The following is a 21,258-nucleotide window of genomic DNA, read 5'->3' as shown; positions in this document are numbered from 1 at the left end:
TGGACCCAATGCTAAGGTTGAGCATGAGCTAATTTGAAGAGATTGACTCATTTCATTCCAATTTGGATCAAGAAAGAAGTAGAGCTCCACTCTTCAAGCTCAATCACAAAAGCCCAACTCATCCAATTTGGAGCCCAATTTTGAACCCTATTCTTAATGGATCCGGATTCCATTCCTAATGGATCTATTTTCTCCATCCAAATCCAACCCATTAAGAAACCTCTCCCTATACTCATGTGATGGCACAGTGGAAGGGGGGACCTCTCTGTTCGCATCTCCTCTCGCGACTTCTCACTGAGCTAGGGCTCGTGCAGCCACTCCTTCGTCTCCTCCTCCTTCACCAACAGCTGGCGGCCACCTTTGCTTATCCATCGCCGCTAGCCAGAGCTTGTCCCTCCATCATCTGTGATTTCCATTTCCCTTCCCTACTCGGATTTCTTCTCAGACGACGAAGTTGGCGGTGAAGATATCGATAGCAGCTGGCGTTCTACCTCCGACCATCTGGAAATCTCACCGGAGGGGTTCTCCGGTGCGTATTTTTCTTACACTCCCGAACCTCCACAACTCCTCCCCTGCTAGAAATGGTGAAGAAGGCAGCGGGATTCATCTTCATCTCATCGGGAAGATGTTTTTATGCAAAGACTCTATCCGAGTGGTTCTTGGGTGGAGGATTCGCATTATCAAGTGGAAACTCTAGTTCTCGTCGGTTCTTCATAGCCAACTATCGAAGCTTGGAGTTCATTCTTCGGCCTTCTTGTGTGACAGCAGGGGAGGATAGAAGAGAAGAAGCTTGCACCCACTTCCTTCATCCGATCAGTTCATCATCCGTTCTTCCAACAGAGTAGCCCACATTCGAACTCCATCACAGCTATACAAAGCAAGCTCGGTTCATTTTAGTTTGATATGTGATTTGATGATCTACTTTGTTGATGTTTGATTGTTTGCTTGTGTTCATGTTTTAGTGCTGGTATGAATTCATTATTGGTTGAATTGTAATTGACTTGAATTCTCCCATATTTTAGTGCACGTACTAATGCTATTTTGATTCATGCTCGTGAAGTGTTCGACAAAATGTTTCTTCCAACAGTAGGTTTAAATTTGTGCGCGCACTTTATTTCACTTAATGTTTGCTTGTCTTGTCTTTTGCAATTGCTATAAGTTTTGTTCTTCGTTTGAATGCAATTAGGCTAGGGTAGATTAGCTTTCTTTAATACTCTAAGTTACATTCCATGCTTAGTTTCATTATTTGTTTACTCTATGTTGTCTTTAATTTCCTTGCAATCATAGTTTAAGTTAGACTAGGTTTTCTTATTTGCATCGTCTTTCATTTACTAGGTTAGGTTCATTTAATGTTTTTCTATTTCATTCCTTAGATTAATTCCGTTAATGGTGAAATCATAGCATAGAGTGACAATGCACTATGAGATCACTACTAATGGATAGATAGGATGTCTTTCATTAATTAGGATTAGATTTCATACTTGCTTTGCTCTTTTTTTTCTTAGGTTTAATTTCATACTTGTTTTGTTATTTCATATCGTAGTTCAAAATTCAAAACCCAAAACCCCAGTTTCATATAAAAATCAAAAAACCATAACTAATCCTGAAGTTATCACTCTATCGTTACATTCTTTGGGAGACGACCCGAATCATCTCTATATTACTTTAGTGTAGAGGGGTTTAGTAAACTTTAATTGTAATTTGATAAGCTCCCGTAGCACGACACTCGAGCTCACATTAAATTTTGGCGACATCGCCGGGGATATTATAGTGGTGTTTGATAATTTTAGGATTGCTTTCTTATTTTTCTACAAAAATTTCTAAAAAAAAATTGTTAAATGCTTTAATGTTCATAGATTCATGTGTTTGATATCATATACTCCTGTGTCTTCTAATCTTGTCTGTTAGTGTTTCAGTGTAAGACCAGGACAATTCTTTCAGTTCAACTTGGATCTTTATTCTCAGCAATTTGGAAGCTGCAATGAATATCACAATTTGGATACTGGGCAAGTGAGACACATATGTACTAATTGTGGCAGTCCTTCTCATCCAGTTGCTATATGTCATCTCATTCAAAAGACTGCTAGATTTCCTATGGAACCCCAGTATTTCCAACATCAATATCAACAGGCATATGATCTAGCTCCTAGTACCTATACTCATGACTAGGGTAATTATTCGACTCAGTACTTTCAACCCCAGATTCCAGAGCAGCATGGATACTTCCAATCCCAATGCTATCAACCCCAACTAATTCTTGAACAATATGGAAATACATGGCAACATGCTATTGATCATCCTCAGTGTTACAATTCAGACTGGATGGACCATCCAAATTTTATGCACGGGAACACGCAGCAACAATTGAATCAATCTTTTTCAGCATATCAGATGCCACAAGGATTTCAGGATGATTCTATGCCCACATGGTCACATTCGGTCCAGCAGATTGAACCAGCTCCTTGGGGGACATTTCAAGAAAGCACTGAAGAAGTTCATGCCCCTAATCAATCAATATTTCAAGATTTGAAGGATGTAATGTAGCAGATGCAGCAACAATAAGAGGCATATATTCAGTCTCAACAAAGAAATGAAGCATCACTACAAAATTGTCAGATGTATCTAGATCAAATTGCAGTATCCATCAGCCAGCGACAAGCACAACTATCTAGTGAAGAGATGGATTATAGAGCTTGTGACAACTTTGATTCTAATCCTAAAGCTCTACAGGACTCCTCTAATTTTGTGTGTTGTGATGATATAGTTGTAGTTGATCCTAACTCTAATGATAATATTGTTGTTGTAGATACTGTTGATGCAGGTGTTGTTGGTGATATTGAGGAGCTAGCTGAGCCTGATTATACATTTGTTGATAAGGAAAGTGTAGGGGATTGCAAATTGGAAGAAATGCCTCAAGAATCACCTATTTTTATTGGACCATCACTTGAACCAGATGTGGATGATGAGAGTGTAGGGACTTGTGCTATGGAGGCAGAGCCCCAAGAATAACTTATTTTTGATGCACCACCAGAGTCTGAGCTATTACTTGATGAAGAGGAGGTCACATCCACTGTTCTAGAACCTCCAAGTACATTTCAGTACAGTAAGGTTAATATTTCTTGTGATCTTTTAGAGAATTCCATAGAGGTTCCAAATATTGATTTTATTGGATGTGACTCATATTTGGATTCATGCTTGTTTAAGTTTGATATTGTTTCAGCTCTTCCTTACCCCACATGCGTGTGGAAGGTGCATTCTATCCTTGGCCTTGCAAGTTTTTACAGGCCCTTGGATTGGATACTTTTACTAAACCACCTCCAGCCGGCAGGAACTAAAGAGAAAATGGTGGAAGAAGCAATTCTCTCCTTAGCTCGGATCACTCCATTTCCGGGTTGGATGCTCAAATTGAATCTTCTTCAACCACCGGGATGGATTGTTTATCAAGTTGTTCCCTTTCCTACATGGATTCTACTTCTAAACCTTCTTCAACCACCAGGAATAAAGGGGAGTTCGTTCCTTTTCCTTCCTTTTCTTGCTTTCCTTTATCTTTATACTTGCATGTTTGTTTGTAAACATGCTTGGCTTTCATACTTTGTGTTTTTGTTTTGCATTTTGTTTGGTCTTGTTTATACCTTGCTTGATTTTGAGTCATATCTCCCTAGATGTCCCTTTATAATGCTTTGAGAATCGAAAAAAGATAGTTAAGTTTGACTATCAAGTTTTGGTTTCTTTGGTATGGTTGGGTACATTAATTGCATTAGTCATTTGTTGTGGTGATGGACTCTATCTTGTCAGATTATGCATGATATTTTGTTATTCACCTAGTGAGGTTTTTTCCACACTTATCCTTAATCCTCTTGTGTGTGGTAGCACTTGTGATACTTGACACTCTAGAACTTGCTTTGATTCTTTTTGAAATTATAGTAACATAAGCTTGCATGAATATGATAGAGGTAAATTTTCTTATTCATCTCTTAGTTGTTCCTATACTTTGTTGTTCTTACTAGTAAGCATTTCACATATTGCTTTCATGTTTCATTGTACTTCCTTTTTCATATCTTCTCATTGGCATTATATTTTCATTATCATTATCATTGTACTTCCCTTGTCATATCTTCTCATTGTCGTTATATTTTCACTAACATATCTTTATCGATTCATTCTTTCCTTGGTCATGTGATGAGAGCGTTGGGTGATTGCATGAAGAGTTACATTTTCTTTGGCATATCTTTATTGTTTTTTTTAGCCCCCTATTGTTGAGTTTTAGAGAATATCATTATTTGTTATATTGTCCGAGACAGACAAGTTTAAGTGTGGGGGAGGCAAATATGTATGGGCGAATGCTTGTTGAAAAAAAAATCTCTCTATGCTTGTTGAAAAAAAAAAGAAAAGAAAAAAATAAAGAAAAGAAAATAACAAAGAAGGAAAAAAAAGTTGAAAAAAGTATAAAAAGAGAGGAAAAAAAAAGTTCTCAAGCATTTGTTATTTTGTTAGTAATGAACAAGAAGAAATATCTCCATGGAAAGATTGATGTATATCCATTTAACATTATTATTGAGAGATTCTCATGAGTTAAGTTGTTAATACATATATGCATTTTGGAGATGTTATAGTGGTTGATGTATATCACATTGAGAATGTGCAAGGAGAGTTGAGTGTTGGATGTTTGAGTGAGTTTTTAGCATATTATTTGATTGTATTCTTCATGTTGATTACCCCAATGCTGTCATATTCTCTTTGAATTCCTTTGTTGTCTATCCTTCTTGTTCTATTGTTTACATTTGTGGTTTTATTATTATTCATGACAAGTCCTCTTGATTTGTGCGCACTTATGTTTACATTAGTGGAGAAGTAGAAAATAAGCAAGCATATGGTAGTGCAATGTCATGAGTTGCTTTAGAGAGAGCTCCACTTTCATGTCTATATTTATGTGAGCATTAGTGTATATATTGTCCTTATGAGGTTTTATCATGCTTAGTCTATTCAAGTTGATTGAAATTACCATGCTTGTTGACTTTTGTGAGAATTGGAACCATGAATACCTTGATTCTTAAAACTTGATGATCCTAAGTAACTTTCTTTTACTAATTTCAAAGTATTGTTAGGGAATTGATAGGGAGATAAGTTTTTGGTTGCTTCCTAGTTTTATTTCATTTGCCCGAGACGTGCAAGAATAAGTGTGGGGGAATTGATAATTAGCATTTTTATGTAATATTTTAACTCTCATACTTAGCATTTTTATCCTCTCATTCACTTAAATCTTGCTTAATATTATGATTCATGAGTTGAGATATATTTATGAGCTTTTTATGCTCTTTCCCTAATTTTGCTATTATTTCATGATTTTTGTAGGGAATTAAAGAGGAGCCATAGACATGAGTGGAGTCAAATTAATTGGACCCAATGTTAAGGTTGAGCATGAGCTAATTTGAAGAGCTTGACTCATTTCATTCCAATTTGGATCAATAAAGAAGTAGAGCTCCACTCTTCAAGCTCAATCACAAAAGCCCAACTCATCCAATTTGGAGCCCAATTTTGAACCCTATTCTTAATGCATCAGGATTCCATTCCTAATGGATCTATTTTCTCCATCCAAATCTGACCCGTTAAGAAACCTCTCCCTATACTCACGCGACGGCACAGTGGAAGGGGGACCTCTCTGTTCGCATCTCCTCTCGCGACTTCTCACTGAGCTAGGACTCATGCAGCCACTCCTTCGTCTCCTCCTCCTTCACCAACAGTCGACGACCACCTCTGCTCATCCATCGTCGTCAGCCGAAGCTTGTCCCTCCATCATGTATGATTTCCATTTCCCTTCCCTACTCGAACTTCTTCTCAGACGACAAAGTTGGTGGTGAAGATATCGATAGCAGCTGGCGTTCTACCTTCGACCATATGGAAATCTCACCAGAGGGGTTCTCCGGTGTGTATTTTTCTTACACTCCCAAACCTCCACAACTCCTCCCCTGCTGGAAACAGTGAAGAAGGAAGCGGGATTCATCTTCATCTCATCAAGAAGAGGTTTTTATGCAAAGACTCCATCCGAGTGGTTCTTGGGTGGAGGATTCACATTATCAAGTGGAAACTCCAGTTCTCGTCGGTTCTTCATAGCCAACTACCGAAGCTTGGAGTTCATTCTTTGGCCTTCTTGTGTGACAACAGGGGAGGATAGAAGAGAAGAAGATTGCACCCACTTCCTTCATCCGATCAGTTCATCATCCGTTCTTCCAACAGAGTAGCCCACATTCGAACTCCATCACAGCTATACAAAGCAAGCTTGGTTCATTTTAGTTTGATATGTGATTTGATGATCTACTTTGTTGATGTTTGATTGTTTGATTGTGTTCATGTTTTAGTGCTGGTATGAATTCATTATTGGTTGAATTGTAATTGACTTGAATTCTCCCATGTTTTAGTGCACGTACTAATGCTATTTTGATTCATGCTCGTGAAGTGTTCGACAAAATGTTTCTTCCAACAGTAGGTTTAAATTCGTGCACTTTATTTCACTTAATGTTTGCTTGTCTTGTCTTTTGCAATTTCTATAAGTTTTGTTCTTCGTTTGAATGCAATTAGGCTAGGGTAGATTAGCTTTCTTTAATACTCTAAGTTACATTCCATGCTTAGTTTCATTATTTGTTTACTCTATGTTGTCTTTAATTTCCTTGCAATCATAGTTTAAGTTAGACTAGGTTTTCTTATTTGCATCGTCTTTCATTTACTAGGTTAGGTTCATTTAATGTTTTTCTATTTCATTCCTTAGATTAATTCCGTTAATGGTGAAATCGTAGCATAGAGTGGCAATGCGCTATGAGATCATTACTAATGGATAGATAGGATGTCTTTCATTAATTAGGATTAGATTTCATACTTTCTTTGCTCTTTTGTTTCTTAGGTTTAATTTCATACTTGTTTTGTTATTTCATATCATAGTTCAAAATTCAAAACTCAAACCCCCAGTTTCATATAAAAATCCAAAAATCATAACCAATCCTGAAGTTATCACCCTTTGTTACATTCTTTGGGAGACGACCTGAGTCATCTCTATACTACTTTAGTGTAAAGGGCTTCGGTAAACTTTAATTGTAATTTGATAAGCTCCCGTAGCACGACACTCGAGCTCACATCAAATACACTTATGAGTTCGGACAATTGAAGCTACGTTGTGATGTTACAGAACAAGAGGAACAAACAATCGCTCGCTACCTCAGAAGACTAAAAGGTATTATTTCCGATGCAGTTGAACTTCAATCATATTGGTCTTTCGTTGATGTATGTAAAGCAGTTATCAAAGAAGTGCTCCCATAAATCTTTTGCGAAGGCATCATTCAACAAAGGGAGTTCGTTGCCTAAACGTGACCTTCCGATTCCCTCTTCTGCAAACAAAGGGAAGGGGAAGGTAGAGGCATTTTCCTTGGAAGTGAGTCGTGCTCAGAAGTGTTTTAAATGTCAAGGTTTTGGTCATATGGCAGCCGAATGTCCCACCAGACGCACTGTTATTATTCGCGAAGTTGTCAAAGAAGAGGAAGCCACAACATTTGAAAATCCATTGTGGGATGAAGACATCGAAGAGATAGAAGAAGTCACAGATGAAGGTACATTATTGGTGCTACAAAGGACTCTTAATACCAATGCAATATCTCAGGAGGAAGATCAACGGGAGCGAATTTTTTAAACTCGTTGCACAGTGTCTGGGGAGGTATGCAATATTATAATCTACGGAGGAAGTTGTACCAGTGTTGTTTCCACAACCATGATAGAGAAGTTGTAGCTACCCATGACGATCCATCCTCATCCTTATAAACTCTAGTGGTTGAGTCAAGATCAAGAAGTTCGAGTCACAAAACAAGCCCTCATATCCTTCTCAATTGGCACCCATTATAAGGACGAGGTAACTTGTGATGTTGTTCCAATGGATGTTTATCATCTTCTACTCGGTAGCCTGTGGCAGTTTGATCAGCGTGTCATCCATGATGGTTTTCGAAATACCTATTCCTTTGTTCTGGATCGAAAGAAGATTATTCTGATGCCGATAGCACCTGGAAAAGTTGGGTTGTCTGCTATCTCTTCCAAGCCCACACTTCTCACTGATAAAGCAACGGTTTGTGCTATTCTAGTAAAATCAGAACTATTTTATTTTTTGATGATTATCGAAGTTGCTAACAGCACCGAAGAATCTTTGCATCCCCTTGTCCATAAGCTCTTAGAGGAGTTTAATGATGTCTTTCCAGAAGAATGCCCAGAGGACTGTTGGTTGCTACTAGAAATATCGTACTGGTTCCCCTATACAAAAATTTTATACAATTCCTGAATCTTTCCTAACAACCTATTGTGTTCTTTAGAAATTAAATTCGGAATCGCAAACAGAACTTAACATTATTGATTCCAAATTTAACTTATCTGTTCTTAGAGGTTTAGACTTGGATCGCAAACGATACTTAACATTATTGATCCAAATCCACCCAATTTACAAATTCATTTAAATATTTATTTCAGAGATCGGCTCCCAGGTCAAACATAGCGTGACACTTTACCTTCTTGGGTATGGGAACATCCACCACTGCCTCCACAAATCCTTTCCACGAAATTCAATATTTAATCTCCTTATAGTAACCCTAGGTTTAACCATTAAGAATAATCGAATCACAAGATCTAAAAACAAAAGAAACATAAAATTGAATCGTAAATTTGAAACCTAGAATCATAAGCATCTTGTGTTTGGTATTTCAAAATCTATACAAAGAAAACTTGTATGATGCGGAATAAAACTACTAGTTATACCTATCTTTGTATGCAACAACATCTTGATCTTCTATTGTATTCCTCTTCTTTTCTTGGGCGTCGTGTGGGTGACGATCTACCAAGAAGAAAACCACCAAAGCCTTCCTTGCTTCCAAGTTTCGACCACCACCACAATACTCCAAGGGATGCTAGAAAACAATGTCTCCTTCCTCTACTTCTTCACCTCCAAGCTACCGGCCATCAAGTGCTCCATAAAGGAAGATGCCGCCGGCCACAATGAAGAAGAAAAAGAGAAGAGATACGGCCGGCCACCAAGGATGGAGGAGAGAAACAATAGAATAGGTTGTGTGTCTCATGAAGGCATCCTCTCCCCTCTTTTATATTCCTTGGTGAATCCAAAAAAGGAAAGTTTTATAACAAAAATAAAACTTCCTTTAATAACTCTATATTGGCCAGCCACCTCTAGTAAAACCAAACAAGGAAAGATTTTAAACAAAAATTAAAATCTCTCTTTTATAAATCTCTTTTATGGTTGGCTATAAAAGGAATATTTTATAAATTAAAATTTCTCTCTTTTAAATCCTTTTATGGATATCTATAAAAGATAAGAGATAAAAATAAAACTCCTTTTATATCATGGTTACAAAAAGGAAAATTTTGTCAAAAAATTAAAATCTTTCTTTCACATTATAGATAACTACAAATAAGAAAAGATATCTAATCTCTCTTTTAATCCTTTGTAGAAAATCCATAAAAGGAAAGATTTTAAAATTTAAAACTCTCTTTTAAAACCATGTGGATGAAAACATAAAAGGAAAGATTTTATCAAAATTTTATTTTTAATAAAATCTCTCTTCCCTTTTCACACTTGGCCGGCCCCTTGCTCAAGCAAGGCTTGGCCGACCCTAGCTCAAGCACCAAGCTTGGCTTGGCCGACCCCTTGCTTGGGCTCCAAGCAAGGATAGGGGTCGGCCCCTAGCATGGGCTAAGAGGCTAGGCTTTGGGTGGATAAAAGGCTATATATAAGAGGCTATAATAACGACCGAGAGGAGGAATTGGTTATGTTCTCCCGATGAACTTGAGCTTCCCGTGTTCACCCCGAACACCCAACTCAAGTTCATCAATAATAACTCATACCACTAAAGAGCTATTATTGAACTACCGCACCAATCTCAAATTACATTTTGGGCTCCTTCTTATCATGAGTGTGTTAGTCTTCCTGTGTTTAAGATATTGAATGACCACTAATTTAAATGAGTTACTGACAACTCACTTTAATTAATATCTAATTCCAAGAGTAGTACCACTCAACCTTATTGTCATATCGAACTAGGTCCACTTGTAGGGTTTACATGACAATCCTTATGAGCTCCTCTTGGGGACATCATCAACCTAGATTCCTAGGACACAATTTCCTTCTATAATCAACAACACACACTATAAATAATATTATTTCTCAACTTATCAGGCCTATTGATTTATCAAACTAATCGCACCCTTTGATAAATTAAAGAAATAAATATTAAGTATATGTGCTTGTTATTATATTAGGATTAAGAGCACACACTTCCATAATAACAGAGGTCTTATTCTTTTATATAGTCAGTATAAAAAGAAACTACCTCAAATGGTCCTGCTCAATACACTCATAGTGTACTAGTGTAATTTTATAGTCAAGATAAACTAATACCAAATTACACTACGACTATTCCAATGGTTTGTTCCTATCCATTTTAGTCATGAGCTACTGTTTATAATTTATAAGGGACTGATAGCATGATCTTCTGTGTGTGACACCACACACCATGTTATCTACAATATAAATTAATTGAACAACTACACTTAGCATAAATGTAGATATTTGACCAATGTGATTTCTTTATTTCAAAAATAATGTTTACAAAAAGCTAGGCTTTTAGTATACACTCTAACAATCTCCCACTTATACTAAAAGATTATGCTGTCATAAATGCTGCCATACATCTTATTCTCATTCCTTCAACATGCTGATCAAAAACTTTCGTCGGAAGGGGCTTAGTGAAAGGATCTGCCAGGTTATCTTCTGGTGCAATCTTGGCGACAACAACTTCTCCTCGCTTCACGATGTCTCGTATCATGTGGTATTTGCGCTCTATATGTTTACTAGCCTTATGGACTCGTGGTTCCTTCGAGTTTGCTACTGTACCACTATTATCACAATAAATTGTGATGATTTTGGGCAAACCAGGAATCACATCTAAGTCCATCAAGAAGTTCCTGAGCCACACAGCATCTTTGGCTGCCTCAGAGGCTGCCACATACTCAGCTTCCATGGTTGAGTCTGAAACACATTTCTGCTTAACACTCCTCCATGCAATGGCTCCACCTCCTAAAGTAAACACATAGCCTGATGTAGACTTACTATTGTCCCTATCTGATTGGAGAATCCGTGTAATCCACAGGGAGTAAATCATCTAACTAGTAAACTAGCATATAATCTCTAGTCATTCTCAGGTACTTTAATATATTCTTTACAGCAGTCCAATGTCCTTGTCCAAGGTTACTTTGATATCTTCTAACCATGCCCACAGGAAAACAGATATCCGGTCTCGTACACAACACTGCATACATTAGGCTTCCAACAGCCGAAGTATAAGGAACTACCTTCATGTCCTCTATCTCCTTTGATGTCTTTGGAGACATCTCTTTAGATAAAGTCACTCCATGCCTGAAAGGTAGAAAACCTTTCTTAGAGTCTTGCATGCTAAAATGAGCAAGGATTGTATCGATATATGAAGCTTGGGATAAGCACAATATCCTTTTCTTGAGATCCCTTATTACTTTGATCTCAAGAATATGTGTGCATTCTCCTAAGTCCTTCATATCGAATTGTTTGGACAAACATACCCTTACTTCTGACAACACTTTGATATTATTTCCAACTAACAAAATATCATCTACGTATAGTACAAGAAATACCACCACATTTCCATCACACTTCTTGTATACACAAGACTCATCCGGACATTGAATAAATCCATATGACTGGATTACTTCATTAAATTAGATGTTCGAAGACCTTGAAGCTTGCTTCAGTCCATAAATAGACCGATTTAGCTTGCACACTAGATGTTCTTTGCCTTTTTCAATGAACCCCTCTAGTTGCTTCATATGGATGTTTTCTTCAAGACTTCCGTTAAGGAAAGCTGTCTTGACATCCATTTGCCAAACCTCATAATTCATATGAGCAGCAATAGATAAGAGTATCCGGATAGACTTAAGCATGGCCCGACAAAAAAGTTTCCTCATAATCGATTCCCTCTTTCTGAGTGTACCCTTTCGCAACAAGCCTTGCTTTGAAGGTTTTCACCTTCCCATCTGTCCCTCTTTTCTTTTTGTAGATCCATTTACATCCAATAGCTTTTACACTATTTGACGATTCTACTAGCTCCCAGACTTTGTTAGAATACATAGATTTTATCTCTGAATTCATTGCTCTTTGCCAAGATTTTGTATCTTTATCTTGGAGTGTTTCGTCATATGTCTGTGGATCTGGCTCATGTTTACCAGGGATCAAGTCCGAAGACTCCCAAAAATATGAATCTTTCAGGTTACCTCACAACCCTCCTACTACGATGAGGCACTGTCTATGGTTGTATATCATTTGTGATACGTGTTGCAGTTTCTTGTGATATTTCATCTTGTACTGTTGGTACTAGACTAGACGTGTCCTCTCTTATTTCTTCTAGAACAATTAACTCATGGGCTTATGGTTCATTACATAATCTTCCTCTAAAAATCGAGCATTGGTGCTAACAATGATTTTCTGATTTTTAGGATTATAAAACAAACCACCTTTTGTTCCCTTAGGATATCCCACAAACAGACAAACTTCTGTACGTGATTCCAACTTGTCAGTATCTCCCTTCAGCACATATGCTGGACTACCCCATATCCGGATATGACTCAGACTAGGCTTATGCTCATTTCTTAATTCTATGGGAGTAGAGGGTATTGATTTAGAAGATACCATATTCAGAATGTACACTGCTGTTTCCAGAGCATATCCCCAAAACGAATTTGGTAATTCTGAATAACTCATCATCGATCTAACCATTTCCATAAGAGTTCTATTCCTTCATTCTACCACACCATTCTGTTGGGGCGTACCAGGTGCAGACAATTGGGATTGAATCCCGGCCTCTGATAAGTAATTCCTAAACTCTCCAAAAAGGTATTCGCCACCACAATCAGACCGTAGTGTCTTGATACTTTTACCATGATGTTTCTCCACATCAGCCTTATACTCTTTGAACTTATCAAAGCATTCAGACTTATGGCGCATCAAGTAAATGTACTCATATCTCGAATAGTCGTCTATGAAAGAGACAAAATATTCAAAACCACCTCTTGCTTGGATAGACATAGGACCACACAAATCAAAATGAACCGATTCTAACACATCTTTGGCTCTATACCCCTTGGCCTTAAAAGGTCTCTTGGTCATTTTACCTTCCAAGCATGATTCACAAGTTGGAAAGTTTTCCAACACTAATGAACCCAAGAGTCCATTGGCTATTAGCCTTTAAATCCTACTTAAGTTAATATGACCAAGCCTTAGATATCAAAGATATGTTTGGTTCATTTCCGAAGGTTCCTTTCTCTTATTAGAATTAGAAGATGTGTTATTCATTTCCATTTGTTATTTTGCGGGAGAAATTGGATTTAGAGTATACAAATTGCCTACTAATGTACCAGAACAGATAATAACCCTATTCTTCTTGATAACTACTTTGTCATCAAAAGAAACAGAATATCCATCCACAAATAATTTAGAAACTGAAATTAAATTCTTTCTAAAGGTTGGTACATAAAGACAATTTCTCAAAATCAAACTTTTATTCCTATCAAATGATAAGTAGATATCTTCCACTGCAACAGCCGCCAGTTTCGTAGCATTGCCCATGTAGACAGTTATCTCTCCTTCATATAGTCGACAGGTTTCCTGGAACCCCTGCAATGAATTACAGACATGATCAGTGGCTCCTGTATCTACACACCAAGTGCTGGTAGATAACACCGCTAAACATGTTTCAACTACTAGAGAATAAGATATACCTTTATTTTTCTCTTTCCTACGAGGATAGTCCACCTTCCAATGTCTAGACTGCTTGTAGATGAAGCACTTGCCCTTCGGCTTCTTCATTCTAGCTTTTGGTCCAGTACCTAGAGAATTATTCACCTTCTTTGCTGAGCCAACCTGTTTCTTCTTCTTCTTGCCTTTCGACTTAGAAGTAGAACCATTTTCAGCAAAGTGAATTTAAGAATTTTGATGAAATAGCCCTTCTACTTCCTGAAGTTCTGTCAGTAATTCCGCCAATGAATACATCCTTTTATTCATATTGTAGTACAGGCGAAAATGCTCAAAACTTTTGGGTAGCGTTTGGAGAATAATATCGACCTGGGTTTCCCCATCGATTTCAACTCCAAGGATTTGTATTTCGTTTAAGTAAGCCATCATCTTTAGGATATGATCCCTTACGGGTGTCCCTTCTGACATGGTGGCTGTCATTAATTTTCTCATTGCCTCTTGCCTAACAACCCGATTCTGGTGTCCGAAGAGTTCTTTGAGATTGTTCATTATGTCATAAGTAGTTGGCAAGTCCTGATGCTGATGTTACAGCACATTTGACATTGAAGTCAAAATGTAACACCATGCCATCTCATCTACCTTGACCCATTTCCTATGATACTCAATCTTCTCTTCACTAGAATCATTATTAGGCGCATTAGGGCAAACCTCTACCAGTACAAACTTATAGTCTTCTGCAATAAGAATAATATCCAGGTTTCTTTTCCAATCTATATAATTGGGACCAGTAAGTTTGTTCTCTTTCAGTATAATGGCCAGTGGGTTGAAAGTCATCCTAAGAATCACAAAATAAGTTTGGTCAAGACTCTAAATTTGGAATAATATTGATTTCTCAAACAATATTATTTAAATTTACCAACACCTCAAAACACCGTGAATTTTGCATGCCACGTTAGTGTGGACGAATACAAAATCAACATTTGTAAGCGGAGATTTTACCCATTAATTTTATTATCTTGTCATCCTAACTTTATGATAAATAAAATTAATAGTTGGTTTTCCTTTGGTCACGCAAAACAATAGCAGTGACTCCGTTGGGGAGGATACTATTGAATGTGTCTAAGTGTATATCATTACTTGATACTTAGTCCATTAAATAGGATTGTGCCCCTTCAGTTGGAGAAGATCACACGCTCCTAAAGAATTTCCTATAACCATCCATAAAGGAAGTTTGATCTAGTGATCCATAAACAAACTCATCCGTTGTGGAGGTAGGCACTCAGAGCCAACACGCAAGCTTGTTGCATCATTTACAAACCAGTAATGGAGATTGTGGAATTTATTTAAAATCCCTCTCCCACTTAGTTTTTTAAGGTGAGGAATTTTTCATGCAAGCACACATCACATGCACACACACATCACAGTAAATAAGAGTAATAAATATGAAAATTAATTTTTCAACTATTATGGCTTCTTCCATCACTATCCTCCGTGTGCTGCCAGCCCTAGGGTTCATGTCGTCGGGTCCATCGAGCTTCCTTTTCTGCTGCATCTCTGGTCCTTTGATAGTACCACGCCTCGCAAGGATATGATCCGCGACAAAAATAAAATTTTACATATTTCAATCCTATATTACACAAGGGAATGTACATGAAGTCTAGATCGAACAAAAAAGTAAAATCCTAGGGCTAATACAGCTCCTGCTATATTTAATAAATATAATCATGCACACACAATAAAATGCTCTTGACATGTCCAAGGGTCCAATCACACACAATCACATTAAGTCATAATAGTTGGAGCCTGCAACCACAGAGTTAGCATATCCTACTATTATCCTGCCTAAAATATGTATGACATGTGCATAATTAAACTGAAAACTAAATAGACAGAGGCAAACCCTAGCTCTGATAGCAATTGTTGGTAGATACTAGGAATATCGTACTAGTTCCCCGGTATAAAAATTTTGTACAAGTCCTGAACCTTTCCTAACAACCTATTGTGTTCTTTAGAAATTAAATTCGAAATCGCAAACAGAACTTAACATTATTGATTCCAAATTTAATTTATCTGTTCTTAGAGGTTTATGTAGGACCGTTGCGGCCGGCTAGGAGGGGGTTGTTGGATAGTCCTGTAAAATAAAACAAACAACCCTTCTCGAACTCTTTAAGCTAACACTTGCATAAATAAAGCAGAACAATAAATTAAAAACATAAAGTAAGAGACAAGCAGTTTACTTGGTTACAACCGATGTGGTTGTTAATCCAAGGAAGATTAAGTGCACTAAATACTCCTTTAGGCGGAGAAGCCTCTTACAATGTTGAAGCACAGAAACAGAAGCTTAACTCTAGTAGCACACAAGTGTTGGAATTAAAATTTTGAGTTCGTTGTTAAGCTTCTGGACCAAGGCTATATTTATAGCCTTGGTCGGGGCGCCTGGAAGGGTTCCAGGCACCCTGGGGGATAAAACTTTATCCCCCAATATTTAGAACGTATTAGACGCGTTCTGGTCAAACTTGCTGGTCCAGGCGCCAGGAGGGGTTCCGGGCGCCCCAGACCAATAAAGTCAACCCGTGTTGACTTTTTCATCCGGGACCACTACTCTGGTTCGATTCGACTCGGTCCGGGTCTTCTACTCCAGATCCGCTTGCTTGAGTGATCTCTGCCATCCGGAAAAGGGCTCACCCAAACCCAACTTCCAGTCTTCTCGAGCAGCCTTCCGCTCCGGCTTCTCGTCCCTCGGAATCGCTGCGTGTTTTCTTCTCGTCCACCAGCGTACTCATCCGCAGTCTTCGTCCCTCGGTCGCACCCCATGCCGACCTTCTCGCTAGCTGCATCTCTTGCTCCCCGAGCAATCTTCCGCTCCGGCTTTCGTCCCTCGGAACCACCGCATGCTTCCTTCTCGTCCACTGGGGTACTCTTCCGCAGCACCTCGTCCCTCGGACGCACCACGTGCCGTCCTTCTCGCTAGCTGCGTCCTCCGCTCGAGTACCTGTGCTCCTAAGCTCCTGCACACTTAGACACAAGGTTAAAAACACACATGACCTAACTTAACTTGTTGATCACACCAAAACAACCTTGGGGTTCCAACAATCTCCCCCTTTTTGTTGTGAGCAACCCAAGTTAAGCTAGGAAAAAAATAGACTTAAAATAAACTTAAATAAATTTGCAATTTAGTGCAGAAAGGTAGAAAAAAATTATTTTTAGTATACCTCATCCTAGACTTATACTTTCCTTCTCTCCCTTTGATCACATAAAAAAAATGGGGTTCTAAGAAGAAAATCTAACGGTAAAAACTTAGAAAATTTTGAGATCCTTAAAAAAATATTACAATAATTTTCACATAAACAGTCTTAAAAAAAATTATAAGTGAAATTATAAAAAGATTCTAACTTAGACAGCTTTGCAAAAAAAAAAATTTAAGCAAAAATTTGTAATTACAGAACAATTTTTAACTTATGCAAAAAATATTTTCTGAAAATTTTTCTAAGTATAAAAGAGAATTTTTCTAAGTTAAACCTTTAAAAGGAATTTTCTAATCCTAAAACTTTATGCAAGAAAATTTTTAAAAATTTGAGAAAAAGAAATTTTCTATGCATTTATTTTTTATTATTTTTTTATTTTTAATTCTAAAGCTTTTATCAGAAAGTTTTAAATTTTCATTTTAATTTATCATAGCTTCTTAAATCACACTTTTTCAGATTTAAAGCAACCATGATTAAACATGCAAAGTTTTGTATCATGTTAATCTCTATTTCACAATAATATTTTGATAATCTAAATTCTAACTTGATAAAGTTTTTCGACAACATTTCCAATTTGCAAAATTGGTTCGACAAAATATTTTGTAATTTGCAAAAATATTTTCACAACATAAATTTTAATTTGAACAAATCTGTTGATAATAGATTTTCTAATCTGAAAAACTCTTTCGATAATATCACTAATTTACAAAATTCGTTCGAAAAAGTATTTCGATTTTTGCAAAATTTATTCATCAGAAGATTTTCTAATTCAAAAAATTCTTTCGACGATTCAATTTTTAATTCGCAAAATTCTTTCGGCGACATTTTGATTGATTTAACTAATTGTTCAGAAGTTGGAGTCCATACCTGACTTACCTTTTTGGTCGTTGGTTCTCCCCTTGTCGAGTTGTTTTCTTCCGACCTTACTCCCCCTTTATTGATGCTCTCGATGTTTATTGAGGAATAGCTGATTGCGTCTTCTGGTAGATGCTCAGTGGTGAGAGATGTTTCGGCAATTTCCTTGATCTCTGACTCTTCTGTCGGTGACTCGATGTTTATTGAGGAGTTGGATTCGACTGCAGGTGGTTCTTCATAAAGCTTCAAGAACCTTTCCCAAAGTTCTTTTGCGCTTTTGTATGTTCCGACTCTGTTGAGATCCTTAGTAGGTAACACGCTCAAAAGACTGGATTCAACCTTACCGTTTGCCATGAATTTGTCGCGCTGCTCGTCAGTCCATTGATGCTCCTTAAGTTCTTCTCCTTCTTCGCTTTTAGGCATTATAAAATCATACTTCATTATTAATAACATATTGAAATCAATTTTAAAGTAAACCTCCATTCTTCGCTTCCAGAATGCGAACTCCCCCTCGAATGTTGGTGGATAGATGTTAGCTCCGGCCATATCGTTGCTTCGATTGGCGGTTAGTCCTCTTGAAGCACCTCGACTCTGATACCACTTGTAGGACCGTTGCGACCGGCAAGGAGGGGGTTGTTGGATAGTCCTGTAAAATAAAACCAACAACCCTTCTCGAACTCTTTAAGCTAGCACTTGCATAAATAAAGTAGAACAGTAAATTAAAAACATAAAGTAAGAGATAAGCGGTTTACTTGGTTACAACCGATGTGACTGTTAATCCAAGGAAGATTAAGCGCACTAAATACTCCTTCAGGCGGAGAAGCCTCTTACAATGTTGAAGCACAGAAACAGAAGCTTAACTCTAGTAGCACACAAGTGTTGGAATTACAATTCTGAGTTCGTTGTTAAGCTTCTGGACCAAGGTTATATTTATAGCCTTGGTCGGGGCGCCTGGAAGGGTTCCGGGCACCCTAGGGGGGATAATGTTAGAGTGTATACTAAAAGCCTAGCTTTTGGTATAAACATTTATCTAGAAATAAGAATCATATTGGTCAAATGTCTATATTTATGATAAATGTAGTTGCTCAATTAGTTTATATTGTAGATAACATGGTGTGTGGTGTCACATACAGAAGATCATGTTATCGGTTCCTTATAAATTATAAACAGTAGCTCACGACCAAGATGGAAAGGAACAAACCATTAGAAGGTCGTAGTGTAATTAGGTATTAGTTTATCTTAACTATATAATTACACTAGTACACTTAGAGTGTATTGAGTAGGACCATTTGAGGTCGTTCCTTTTATACTGACTTTATAAAGGAACAAAGACCTCAGTTATTATGGAAGTGTGTGCTCTTAATCCTAATATAATAACAAGCACATATATTTGATATTTATTTCTTTAATTTATCAATGGGTGAGATTTAGTTCGATAAATCAATAAGCCTGATAAGTTGGGAAATGATATCACTTATAGTGTGTGTTGTTGATTATAGAAGGAAACTGTGTCCTAGTGATCTAGGTTGAGAATGTCCCCAAGAGGAGCTCATAAGGATTGTCATGTTAAACCCTGCAGGTGGACTTAGTCCGACATGACGATGAAGTTGAGTGGTACTACTCTTGGAGCTAGATATTAATTAAGTGAGTTGTCGTAACTTACTTAATTAGTGGACATTGTTATCTTAAACACAGGGGAGACTAACACACTCATAATAAGAAGGAGCCCAAATGTAATTTGGGATTGGTGCGGTAGTTCAATAATAGTTCTTTAGTGGAATGAATTATTATTGATGAAATTAAGTTGTGTGTTCGGGCGAACACGGGATGCTTAATTTCATCGGGAGACCAAACCAATTCCTCCTCTCGGTCCCTATCGTAGCCTCTAGTATATAGAGATTTATACCCACCGTTACCCACCTTCTTACCCATCCAATGGGGCCGGCCAAGCTAGCTTGGAACCCAAGCTAGGGCCGCCAAGACCAAGTGGATGAGCCATGTTGGTGGTCGGCCAAAGCTTGGGTCCCAAGCTTAGGTGGCCGCCACTAGAATATTAAAAAGGATTTTTATTAAAATTATTTCTTATGTGGATATCATGATTTTAAAGAGAGTTTAAAATTTTAAAATTTCCTTTTATAGCTTTCTACAAAAGATTAAGAGAAGAGATTAATCTCTTTCCTTATTTGTAGTTTAAAAGGATGGTTTTAATTTTTGGTAAAAACTTTCCTTATTTGTAAATCATCTACATGTTTAAAAGAGAGTTTAAAATTTGAAATCTTTCCTTATTTGTTGATTAAAGGAGGATTTTAAATTTTAAGAAAACTTTCCTTTTTAATCATGTTCATGATTTAAAAGAGAGTTTAAAATTAAATATTCTCTTTTATAAGTTTCTACAAAAGATTAAGAAAAGATTTGATATCTTTCCTTATTTGTAGATTAAAAGAGATTTTAATTTATAGAGATAACTTTCTTTTTATCCACATGTTTAAAAGAAAGATTTTAATTTCCTTTTTATAAACCAATCATGAAGGGATAAAAATTATTAAGAAATTTTTATAAATTTCCGGAAGCAAATAAGGAAGTTTTAATTGGTGTTTAAAATTTTATTTGCTTGGAGATTATATGGTGTGGCCGGCCATTGCAAAATTGAAAAGAAAAATTGTTTTAATTAAATAAATTTTCCTTTTCAATGGCAAAAGAATTAAGGAAGTTTTTTATTAAATTTTCCTTATTTGCCAAGACCAAGGATTATAAAAGAGGGGGTAGAGGAGGCTTCAAGGCTAAGGACTCTATTCTATTTCTCTCCCTTTTTTCCTTGGTGTTGTGGCCGGCAAACCTCTCTTCTTTTCTTCCTCTTGGTGGTGGCCAAACCTTCTCTATTGGCTTGGAGCTCTAATGGTGGCCGGATACTACTCGGAGAAGAAGAAGAAGAAGGAGAGAAAACTTGTATCCCTTGGAGCTTGGTTGGTGTTTTGTTCTTCGTCCTTGGTGAAGCTTCTTTGTGTTGGCCGAACCTAGCTAGGAGGAGAAGAAGGTGCTTGGTGGTTTCTCATCTCGGAAGATCGTTGCCCACACAACGTCCGAGGTTAGAAGAGGAATACGGTAGAAGATCAAGAGGTTTTTCTACAAGGTATAACTAGTAATTTTTCTTTCCGCATCATGCTAGTTATTTATGGAAATAATACCAAATACAAGAGGCTTACGTTCTAGAATTTCGAATATGTTTTTCGATGTTGTGTTCTTTTGTTTTTTCTTTTCCTTGTGATTTGATTGTTCTTTTTGGTTAACCTAAAGTTATTTTAGGAAATTAAATATTAGATTTCTATAAAAGGTTTTGTCTAGTCG

General features: G+C 37.1%; 1 long non-coding RNA gene across 1 annotated transcript; it reads left to right on the top strand.

The window, feature by feature from the left end:
* Positions 1 to 247: 247 nt before the first annotated feature.
* Positions 248 to 6,408, top strand: LOC122015531. Its single transcript, XR_006120915.1, has 2 exons — positions 248 to 3,108; positions 3,221 to 6,408. It is a non-coding gene; the product is annotated as an uncharacterized LOC122015531 (long non-coding RNA).
* Positions 6,409 to 21,258: the final 14,850 nt, after the last annotated feature.

This window comes from Zingiber officinale, chromosome 8B (genome assembly GCF_018446385.1).
Source record: "Zingiber officinale cultivar Zhangliang chromosome 8B, Zo_v1.1, whole genome shotgun sequence".
Lineage (NCBI taxonomy): Eukaryota > Viridiplantae > Streptophyta > Magnoliopsida > Zingiberales > Zingiberaceae > Zingiber > Zingiber officinale.
Note: the sequence above shows the minus strand (reverse complement) of the source record. Positions and strands in the feature narration are given on the sequence as shown.